Source organism: Rhamphochromis sp. 'chilingali' (assembly GCF_963969265.1).
Source record: "Rhamphochromis sp. 'chilingali' genome assembly, chromosome: 7".
Taxonomy (NCBI): Eukaryota; Metazoa; Chordata; class Actinopteri; order Cichliformes; family Cichlidae; genus Rhamphochromis; species Rhamphochromis sp. 'chilingali'.
The window spans coordinates 41,197,358-41,209,904 of record NC_137934.1 but is presented as its reverse complement, the minus strand read 5'-3'; positions in this window follow the sequence as shown (position 1 = coordinate 41,209,904).

Here is a 12,547-nt window from a genome sequence, read left to right as displayed (position 1 = left end):
TACGCAATGCTCCAGCTACATTTCAGCGACTCATGAATATGGTTGTTAATGGGCTGGAAGGCTGTGCTGTTTACCTAGATGACGTGGTGGTATATAGTAACACCTGGGAGGATCATCTGGATCGCATTCGCACTCTGTTTGAACGATTAGTTCTGGGAAATCTGACTATCAACCTGGCAAAATGTGAATTTGCAAAAGCAACTGTGACCTATCTTGGTAAGGTTGTGGGCCAAGGTTATGTGAGGCCAGTTGATGCAAAGGTGTTGGCCATCAAAGAGTTCCCTGTTCCGGTAACAAAAAAAGAACTCATGAGATTTTTGGGTCTGGTCGGGTATTATCGCTGTTTTTGTCGAAACTTCTCAACAGTGGTTGCTCCTCTGACTGATTTGTTGAGGGCCAAGGTAAAGTTTATTTGGTCTGCAGCATGCCAGCAAGCTTTTTGGGATGTAAAAGCTTTACTGTGCTCTGAACCTGTGCTTTTAGCCCCTCGTCTGGATCAGCTCTTCAAGCTGTATGTGGATGCAAGCCACATTGGTGCAGGTGCTGTTCTAGTCCAAGCTGACAAGCAAGGTACGGAACATCCAGTTAGTTTCTATTCCGAGAAGTTCAACTCCCATCAGCTGAATTATTCGGTCATTGAGAAGGAAGCTTTGGCATTAGTCTTGGCCTTGCAGCATTTTAGGGTATATTTAGATTCTGCTCGGCCAATTGAGGTATTTTCTGACCATAACCCTCTCACTTTCTTGAACACCTTGCAGAACCCAAATCAAAGGCTCATGCGGTGGGCTCTCTTTCTGCAGCCTTACAATTTGGATATCCAGCACATTAAGGGCAAAGATAATGTCTTGGCAGATGCTTTGTCCCGTGCCCCTTTGTAACCAGCAGGTTCACTCCTCATATGCTTGAAGTATGTCCTCTCCAGTATCGTTTTCCTTCCTCTTAAATTGAATCAGAATCAGAATCAGAATACTTTATTGATCCCTGGGGGAAATTATTTTTTGTTACAGTGCTCCATTTTAAACCAACATTAAGACAAGACAGACAATATGCTAACTAAGAATAGTACAATATATACATATATATACATACATACATACATACATAAGTCACTTATAAATAAATATTTGGAAAAGAAACATGTGTAGTTGTAGCAGCAAACAGTGTGTTAAGTGGATGCGTTGTACAGGGAGATGGCCACAGGCAGGAATGATTTCCTGTGTCGTTCAGTGGTGCTTTTCGGTAATCTCAGTCTCTCACTGAACGAGCTCCTGTGACTGACCAACATGTCATGGAGTGGGTGGGAGGTGTTATCCAACATTGTCTTTATCTTGGACAGCATCCGCCTCTCCGACACCACCTTGAGGGAGTCCAGCTCCATCCCCACAACATTGCTGGCCTTACGGATCAGTTTATTAAGTCTGTTGGCATCTGCGACCCTCAGCCTGCTCCCCCAGCATGCAACAGCATAGAGGATCGCACTGGCCACCACAGACTCATAGAAAATCCTCAGCATTTTCTGGCAGATGTTGAAGGACCTCAGTCGCCTCAAAAAATAGAGACGACTCTGGCCCTTCCTGTAAAGTGCTGTGGTGTTTTTAGCCCAGTCCAGTTTATTGTCAATGTGTACTCCAAGGTATTTATAGTCCTCCACAATGTCAACACTGACCCCCTGGATTGAAACAGGGGTCAAGTGTTTCCTGGTCTTCCTGAAGTCCACGATCAGTTCCTTAGTCTTTGCCACGTTGAGCTGCAGATGATTCTGCTCACACCACGTGACAAAGGAGTCGACCACAGCCCGGTACTCTGTCTCATCATCCCTGCTGATGCATCCAACCACCGCAGAGTCATCAGAAAACTTCTGAAGATGGCAGGTCTCTGTGCAGTGGCTGAAGTCTGTGGTGTAGAGGGTGAAGAGGAAGGGGGAGAGGACAGTCCCCTGTGGTGCCCCTGTGTTGCTAATCACCTTGTCAGACACACACTGTGGGAGACGTACATATTGTGGTCTTCCTGTCAGGTAATCAACAATCCAGGACACCAGAGAAGCATCCACCTGCATCGCTGCTAACTTATCACCCAGGAGGGTCGGCCTGATGGTGTTGAAAGCACTGGAAAAGTCAAAAAACATGACCCTCACAGTGCTCGCCGGCTGGTCCAGATGGGTGTAGACACGATTGAGCAGGTAGATGATGGCGTCCTCTGTTCCGAGACGAGGCTGATAAGCGAACTGAAGGGGATCCAGATGTGGTCTTACTATGGGTCGCAGCTGGTCCAGGATGAGCCTTTCCAGGGTCTTCATGATGTGGGAGGTCAGTGCCACGGGCCTGTAATCCTGGGGGCCACTGGGACGAGGCGTCTTTGGTACAGGGACGAGGCATGATGTCTTCCACATCACCGGGACCCTCTGCAGACTCAGACTCAGCATAAACAGTTTATGAAAGACTCCACACAGCTGGGGGGCACAGGTCTTGAGGACAAGGGGACTCACTCCGTCTGGTCCAGCAGACTTGCCTGAGTGAAGTCTCCTCATTTGCATCTCAACCTGGTATTGAGTGAAGGTGATGGGTGGGGGAGGGGTGTCAGGAATCTCACAGGAGGCAACATGTGAAGAGAGAGGCTGGCACAGTGGTGTGGCTCTGGATTCCAGGCTGACTGCAGGTGAGGTTGTGGGGGTGGGAGCAGACACTGTGGTGTCGAATCTATTGAAAAACAGATTCAACTCGTCGGCTCTATTCTCACCTCCCTCAGCTCCCCTGCTGTTGGTTGGCCTGAATCCAGTGATGGTCTTCATGCCCCTCCACACCTCTCTCATGCTGTTCTGCTGGAGTTTCCACTCCAGCTTCCTCCTGTAATTGTCCTTAGCCTCTCTGATCTTGTCCTTTAGTAACACCTGGACCTTCCTCACCTCCTCTTTGTTGCCCCCTCTGAAAGCCCTCTTCTTGTTGTTGAGGAGGGCTTTGATGTCCTTAGTCACCCACGGCTTGTTATTTGGGTAACAATGAACAGTCTGAGCTGGAACAATGGAGTCGGTGCAGAAAGTTATGTAGCCTGTGATACACTCAGTAAGCCCATTGATGTCCTCGGCGTGAGGCTCACAGAGTGTTTCCCAGTCGGTCACCTCGAAACAGCCCTGTAGTTCCGCTATTGCCTCCTCTGACCACCTCCTAACAGTCCTGGTGGTCACAGGTTCCCTCCTCACAATTGGCACATAGCGGGGGGTGAGGTGAATCAGGTTATGATCTGACCTACCAAGTGGGGGGAGGGAGGAGGAGCTGTATGCATCCTTGACATTAGCATACAGTAAGTCTAAAGTTTTCTCTCCCCTGGTGGGACAGTCCACATATTGTTTGAATGTTGGTAGTGTATTGTCCAGTGATACATGGTTGAAGTCACCCGAGATCACAATAAAGGCACTCGGGTGCTGAGTCTGTAGCCGAGCTATGGCAGAGTGGATAGTGTCACATGCAGCTGTGGGGTTAGCAGAGGGGGGAACATAAACAGCCACCAAGATGACGTGAGAGAATTCCCTGGGTAAATAATACGGCCTGAGTCCAACAGCACACAGTTCAGTGTCCGGGCAACAAATCCTTTCTTTGATTGTTATGTTGGCAGGGTTACACCACCGGTTGTTAACTAAAACAGCAAGCCCACCTCCTTTACGCTTACCGCTAGCGATGCTGTCCCTGTCCGCCCGAACAGTGTGGAAGCCTTCCACGGAAGCATTCTCATCGGGAATGACCTGGTGCAGCCATGATTCGGTGAAACACATCAGGCTACACTCTCGGTATTCCCTCTGACTCCGTACCAGTGCTGAGAGCTCGTCGATTTTAATTGCCAACGATCGCACATTTCCCATCACGATAGACGGCAGACACGGTTTAAACCTCCTCCTCGCTTCGAGCCTCCGCTGTCTCACCGTCACCTTTTTTCTTCTCTTCTGTCCTTGACCTCTGCATCCCCGATGTGTTTTCCTCCAAATTTCAGCTGGTACTTCTGCGGGCACTTCTGCGGGCCTGGCCAGCGAGCCGGCCGGCATCAGGGCGATCAGCTGATCTCTGGAGTAAACAGTCCGTGCGTGTAGGAGATGTGCCGCGGTCCCGTTCCATGATAAAAGTAACAGTTCCACGGCCACCAGAAGAACAAAAACTCTCTCAATCCACATGATTGAGTAAGAGATAGAAAACAGAGGAAAATACAAGTCAGAAAAAAAAAGAATACGTAAGAAAAAAGAGCTAAACTAAGAGAAAAGCAGGAGCGACTGTAACAGGCTGCACGCTGGTTGGCGCATGCGCACTGAAATTGCTCCTAGGTACCAAGGTTGCTGAGGTTGGAGTTGAGCTGAAGATGATTTTTGAGCATACAAAAGGTGTTGAAAGTGAGGGTGCATGTGTGTGTGTGTGTGTGTGTGTGTGTATATGTTATGAATTTAAAATATGTTAGTTCTTCTAGCTGCAAATTCATAATGTAAATGTGTTTGCCAATTCAGGGTGAGACCCTGTTCTTTGGGGGGAAGTGTGACGGCCAGTGGGCTGGCCTTGTGTTTTTCTTTTTCCTTTTCCTGTTTCTTGCAGGTAGGTGGAGCTGACCCAATTATTGATGCAGCACACCTGAGAGGCCAGTCCCAGTGTATATAAAGACACCTTGACTGAACCAGGGTGGCTGGCTTTTGGCTCCCTCTGGCACGTGTTATGTTTATTTGGAAGTTTCAGTTATGGCTGTTATGTCCTTTAACTTGTGTTTAAGTTGCTTTACCTTATTTTCATTAAATGTGTCTTACAGTCTTTAAAAGCCTGTGTGTGGTCTCCCATTTGTTTGTCACTTCCTATGAGCCGGGTTGTGACAAAATCTATACTTGATAAAAAGCTATGTATTGCAAGTGTATATGGTCCAAATGTTGATGATCCCTCATTCTTTCACGGTTTTTTCAGTGCACTCTCTGAACACTTAGATGGCACACTTGTTCTTGGAGGCGACCTCAACCTTGGACTAAATGAAGACATGGATAGGCTCAATACAGCGGGAACTCAGCGTAATTGGCAGTCCACAAATATAATCAAACAGTATATGAGCGACTTTGGTCTTTGCGATGCATGGCGCTCCCTTCACCCCACCAGTAAGGAATATACTTTTTTCTCACATGTCCATCACTCCTACTCTTGTCTGGATTATTTTCTGGTCAGCAGCTCACTGCTGAACGACATTTCAGACACTGAGATTCATCCTATAGCTGTCAGCGATCATGCTCCTGTATCTTTAACACTAATGCACAAGAATAATACTACGCCAAGAAAAAACTGGAGATTTAATACATCACTGCTTAAAGATGAAGACTTTATTAAATATTTTTAAAAGGAATGGACTTCATATTTAGACTTTAATGTCCTTCCACATGTGGAAAGCGACAGAAAACATGCTGCTGTTTGCACATATTTAATAATCAGCTCTGCACAGGAGCAGAAGCAGAGTCCAGCCTGTTGCTCTTACAGTATAATACTCATAATAAAAGTACAGTAACCGTGGTTAGTCACTGAGCAGCCCGGTGCGTTTCTCTTGATTTCTTTAGTCAGGGTAAATTCATTCACCTGCACGGGTTAGCTAAACAAACTTTACAAAACAAGTTTCCCCGACAGCCGAGTGCTCATTTTAGCTAGCTAGGTCCTTAGGAAGCTAGCTAAGGACCTAAATTACGGATTAGCTTACAAACACATTTAACTTACCAAAAATAATGCGGTGGGGCCTCAGGTCCTCCTGTCCGGTAGTCCAGTTTACTGAAGAACACCTCAGGCTGTCACTTTGAAATAGTCGGTAATGTAAACGCTGGACCTCTCGGCATCTGCCATTCCCGAACAGACACGTGCGAGTTTGTCCGTGACCGCAGCCGCGTCGTCAGTGTTTTCTCCAGTCATTGGTCAGCATTATAATATATGCAAATACATGCGGGTCGGAATCCCCGCCCCCCAGCGCGCCCCCGTACGCCAAAACAGTGCCAGCAGAGTGAAACTGAAAAATGGTTTGAAACCGAAAACAAAAAAATTACAGTTTCAATTAATTGTTTTTCACTATCAATTTTTTTTTTCCAGTTTCAATACAAGATTTTTCAGTACATTTATTTCAGTTACAATATTTTTTTTCGGTTTCAATATTTTTTTCGGTTTCGTTTCAAGGTGGCATCGTTCTGATTCCATACAGGAAGAACTATTGCTGACCTGACAGACTCGACCTTGTTCACAAAGAAAGAAAGGAACTGATTACATGTGTCAGCAGAGGCTTTCAGGGTTGTTTAGAGTAGAGCTGATAGTCTTAAAGAGAACACGGAGATTATGACAATTTAACACAATGATCTGAGAAAAATATCTGTTTCTCTCATTTTCACTGTATTCTGATCAAATTTCCAACAAAGAAACCTGCAATTTGTCTTTCTTCCACTTCCACTCTGCTCTCCTACACTGACGCCTGACTGCTCGGCTCATTTAACCAGGGCAACCCTAACCCTAACATATGAACACGGCATTATTTCAATCCTTATGCAAAATGCAAACACACTATTGAACTAATAAAACAGTGCAAGTCTGCATTGAAAAACACATAACAGAGGAATGTTGTTGTTGGAATTTTCTTTTCCAAAATGAAAATGAAAGAATTCATTAAGTTTTAACCATTGCTTATGAAGTCTGATCATCTTTGACCAGATAATGATCAAGTTTTTCTGAAACAACTTGAACTCACCTTACAATAAGTGTTAATCAGTGTGGCGGAGGCGTGGCCCCGGGCGCAGCTGCAGGGGAGGAGTGCAGCAGAAGGCTCAACAGGGCGGCGCTGCGAGGCCGGTAAGAACAGCTGATGGTGTTTATGTACTGATGATGGTCTCCCTCCGCTGTGTTTATAGTGAGACGGGGAGGGGCGGCCAGAGGAGAGATCAGCTGGGCTCGTGAGCTGTCAGACTGTACGACTGAGTCAGCTGTCAAAACTCAACACTCAAAGCTTCAATAAATGTGGAAGTTGGCAGTACATACCTGTGTGTGCGTGTGTCTGTGCCTGGTGTATTCCACAATCAGCAATTATCATTAGAATAATGTTTTTCATGTATAAAACTATATTTTTATCTCTTTTTAGTCAACCTCTGAAACAATGGTAACAATTTGCATAACACTCTTTATTCTGCTACTGGACTCTAATCACATATTACACACTGCTGCTGCAGCAGTTACTGTACCTTTGCAGGTGCATAAAGAGGAATAAAAGTCGAATGAAGAGCATTGGCTGAAGCAGGTCTATCACACGGTTAACTTGAACATAAAACAAACAATATTAATAAAAACAACTGAATGCTAAAAAATGCTGTTTTAAAAATGTCATTGGTGCCTGCCCGACACCCACACACCAATGTATATATATGTATGTATTTTTAACAAAACTTTATTGAACAATCAGTGAGTATACAACATACAAACAGATGAGGTATACAAGTGGAACATAAATATGAACAACCAGCGGTTAAAGAAAAAAAGAAAAAAACCCACACCGATAGAGTTGGGAAGCAGGTACCATGCTTGTTACATCAGCTAACAATACTAACTTCCACAACACTCACCAAGACAGTCGGAGGTTAGGTAAAACAGAGCAAATAAATTATTGAGAAATTATAAGAAAATACATTAGGCAGGAAAGGAAAAAGAATAACTGTGGAAGTTCAAATTCACTGGGCTACACGTGCTTTCTTTCTATAGCCTTTGAACCTTGAAAAATATAACCTCATCACAGTAACGCATAATTTTATTATGCATTACATCCAATACTGCTCATACATTTAGTGAGTAACTAGTCACAATAATGCGCACAGATACGATTTATAGATCAGTCAACACATTTCAGCACCTTTAGGCAACTGTTTTTGTGATTTGGTGCTGTAAATAAAACTGAAATCAAGTGAATTTTGACTTAACCTGTGCTGCTAGCTTTTAGCCTGCAAAGCTATCCATTAGAATCAGAATCAGAATCAGAATCAGAAAGGGTTTTATTGCCAAATGTTGAGCAGGTTTACAACATTAGGAAATTGCTGCGGTGCTTCAGTGCAAACATGCTGTCATAAATTGCGCTTAAATAGACATGAAAAAATAAAAGTAAGAATAAGAATTAAAAGTGCTATGTGGAAAGATATATACATGAGTGCAGGTGGTGATCAGTGCCAAACATGGAATGATGCAGTGAACACAGCGTAGGGTCATGTGTTAGTGGCGGGGACAGTCGTACGTTTATTGTTCATGTGTCCAACAGCAGAGGGGAAGAAACTGTTCTTATGGCGAGAGGTTCTGGTGCGAATGGACCGGAGCCTCCTGCCTGAGGGGAGCAGGTCAAACAGACTGTGTCCAGGGTGAGAAGGGTCAGCTGAGATCCGAGCTGCACGCCGCAATGTCCTGGAGGTGTACAGGTCCTGCAGAGATGGGAGTCTGCAGCCAATCACCTTCTCAGCAGAGCGCACAACACGCTGCAGTCTCTGTTTGTCCCTGATAGTGGCTCCAGCGTACCACACGGTGATGGAGGAGGTGAGGATGGACTCGATGATTGCGGTGTAGAATTGCAGCATCGTCCGTGTTGGCAGGTTGAATTTCTTCAGCTGCCTCAGGAAGTACATCCTCTGCTGGGCTTTCTTGATGACGGAGGTGATGGTGGGCTCCCACTTCAGGTCCTGGGTGATGGTGGTACCCAGGAAGCGGAATGAGTCCACAGAGGTGATGGGGGTGTCAGTCAGGATGATGGGGGGGAGTGGAGCTGTGTGCTTCCTGAAGTCCACAATAATCTCCACTGTCTTCTGGGCATTCAGCACCAGGTTGTTGTGGCTGCACCAGGACACCAGACGTTCAACCTCCCTCCTGTAGGCAGACTCATCCCCGTCAGAGATGAGCCCAATAACGGTGGTGTCATCTGCAAACTTGATTAGCTTGACAGACTGGTGGGTGGAGGTGCAGCAGTTGGTGTACAGGGAGAAGAGCAGAGGAGAAAGAACACAGCCCTGAGGGGAGCCGGTGCTGATGGTCCGGGAGTCCGAGAGTAGCCTTCACTACTGCCTTACAAGTAAATGCTGCCCAAAGAGAGTCCTTCTTGTTGGTATAATAGCTACAATATTATCTATAATATCCATTGCTTGTTCCTAACTAGTTTTATGGCCTTTGTTGTAGAAGCACAGTTCCCACCTTGAAGCAGCCCTCTATAAACATGCATTTATGCAGCTGTTACGTTTTATCAAGATTTGTTTGACCGTCTTGAGGAATATATGGAACATTTAAACATATGCTACAGTCATTGTACGTCATAGCTAGTCATAGCTAGAGGTCACTTAAAATCCATCACTAAGATCCATTCATCCTTTATCACTTTCACATGCAATGTGAGGTTTGTGCTTCTCCCATTATTATTAACATTGTGATTCTTTTTACATGGATATTCACTGCTCGTCCAAAGCACACAGCATGCAAGTGAGCTGTCTGAGCTATGACCCTCAGACTGATGTCTCAAATCCAATGAGTCATCAAAGACTTAATATTTGTGAAAGTAGCCTAATGAAGTGGTGTCTTCATTTGTTTATAGATTTACATTTACAGATCACCCCGTCCTTTGATTTCTCAGTGCTCAAAATCAGACATGTTTTATGTGGGTTTAACACTGGGGCAACCATTTATTACTGCCAACTCTTGATCGTGGACTTAAACTATACTAAAATGGACTCATGGATTAAGCTGTTTCAATAGGAATAACAAAGAGCTCAGATTTTAAGGGAATTCTTACTGATTCAGAGGTTTTTGTGTCAGTCTCACAGTGTAATCAGCTGTAAATGACTGGTTGGTGACATTTTTATATTAACATAAACAATGATGTTGGTGTTTCAAACCTGTCAGTGTTAGCAGACATATTACAAGACTTCATAAAATATGATACAAAAGCATGATTACAAATACAATAAATGCTTCTGGATGGCAAATGCTCTGTTCAGTACACACGTTTTACTTTGAACACATAGGTATGCAGCATGCACACAACATGCATTCATCCTTTTTGGTTGAGTCCATGGTGATGGCCTGTGTCTTTCCGAGTTCTCCTCAAACACTTTGGCTTCCCTCTACAATGTTAGGCCTCTTATTAACCTTTGTCATGTCATGCGCACATTGCTCAAGAGCTGTTGCCGTATTGGATGTGATAACCTGTAGCGATCACATCCAATAACTCATGTGTTGTTTACATACAAATGATCACTGCTTTTTTTTCACTGCTGTGCTGCTGGTTGCAGCAATCACCAGGGATAGAGAATCTTTTTTGTTGCCTTTCAGGTGATTTGGATAGAAGAGGAGCATCACATAAAAGGTAGTATCAGTTCTAAATTATTTGAAATCCAAGTATCTGTTTCAAACAATATTTGACTGTGAGGCTTGGTTACCGGTTGTTGCTGGTTCTCACTGGTTGTCACTAGTTGTTACCGCTTGCTGCTGGTGCAGCAGCACTGACAGCTAACATGGCGGTTAAATCGACACATTTTGCTGCACCCATTTTTAGTTTTAATTGTTTTATGTCAGCTTTTCAGCTCCACCTTCTCCACTTCTTCCACACTAAACTTTTTCTACAAGCTGCGTGAGCGCACACCAAAGGTAGGGGAGGTGCTCAGGTTCACTGTCATTGATCATAATCGATCGATAGTGAAAAGTCCCCGCTCAATGCTCAGCTCAAATGCACAAATATATACAATTATGAGATATTCATGAAGTATTTTTATTTTATTTTGCCATTTATATATGTTGGCACTAACAGTGCTCAAGACAATACTTATATACTGTCAATATGTGACATATTGAAATCGCGTTTGAATTTGCGCTTGTTTTTTGCTTTCACTTTGCAATCGCACGAACTGTGTATAGAGAGCGACAGCACTGATTGGTGAGTGATGATAATTTGTGCACCAATTCCTCTGACATCGTCTTATCAATCGTTAGCTTACTATGCAAACATGACAAGTGAAATCTCCTGCAGCTTAAACATGTGAGAGGTTGATCGCGCAGAGAATCGCTGAGCTTATGTGAGTGCGTGTGTAAAAGCAGCAGGATATATATTTTAGTTCTGCTGAGCCAAATAAGACAGGTCAGGGTGAAGAAGTGACAGCCAAAGAAAAGCTTACCATAAAACGGAGAAGTTATGACAAATCAGACTATAAGGCAAAAAGAAAGTGCAGCTTTATGGTTTCATGGACAAAAGAATTTCTGTGGCTGCGATATGATGAGCTAAATAACCAGGGCTGCACATAAGTGGTCCGCTGGTGCGCATTCGCTGTCAAAATAAAAAACACGCACAAGGGTTAGGGTTAAATTTAAAAACTGTACTTTTGAGTTAAAATATATATTTATAATTTTAATAAATGACAAATTAAAAAGGCATGAACATTTTTTTTGTATCGAAAAAATATCGAACCGTGACACCAAAGTATCGAACCGAACCGTGAATTTTGTGTATTGTTGCACCCCTAATATATATATATATATATGTGTGTAATTTTAACAAGAACTTTATTGAACAATCAGTGAGTATACAACATACAAACAGATGAGGTATACAAGTGGAACATAAATATGAACAACCAGCGATTAAAGAAAAAAAGAAAAAAAACCCACACCGATAGAGTTGGGAAGCAGGTACCATGCTTGTTACATCAGCTAACAATACTAACTTCCACAACACTCACCAAGACAGTCGGAGGTTAGGTAAAACAGAGCAAATAAATTATTGAGAAATTATAAGAAAATACATTAGGCAGGAAAGGAAAAAGAATAACTGTGGAAGTTCAAATTCACTGGGCTACACGTGCTTTCTTTCTATAGCCTTTGAACCTTGAAAAATATAACCTCATCACAGTAACGCATAATTTTATTATGCATTACATCCAATACTGCTCATACATTTAGTGAGTAACTAGTCACAATAATGCGCACAGATACGATTTATAGATCAGTCAACACATTCCAGCACCTTTAGGCAACTGTTTTTGTGATTTGGTGCTGTAAATAAAACTGAAATCCAGTGAATTTTGACTTAACCTGTGCTGCTAGCTTTTAGCCTGCAAAGCTATCCATTAGCCTTCACTACTGCCTTACAAGTAAATGCTGCCCAAAGAGAGTCCTTCTTGTTGGTATAATAGCTACAATATTATCTATAATATCCATTGCTTGTTCCTAACTAGTTTTATGGCCTTTGTTGTAGAAGCACAGTTCCCACCTTGAAGCAGCCCTCTATAAACATGCATTTATGCAGCTGCGCTACAGTTTTTGCAATATTGCACCCCTAAATAAATCTTTACAGAACTTTGCCTTCACCAGAAACTACTGCCTAGCCCAGGCTGATGTTCTGTAGCTATGGAAACCAAGAATTCCAAAATCTTGTGATGTCATCACCTCGTTGTTATAAGACATTGTTATAAGACACTAAAGATCATAGTTCTCACACACAGCTCATTGCATCTTTGCAGAGTGAAGAGTGAAATCCTGAAACTAAATTAACCTAAATGAATCACACA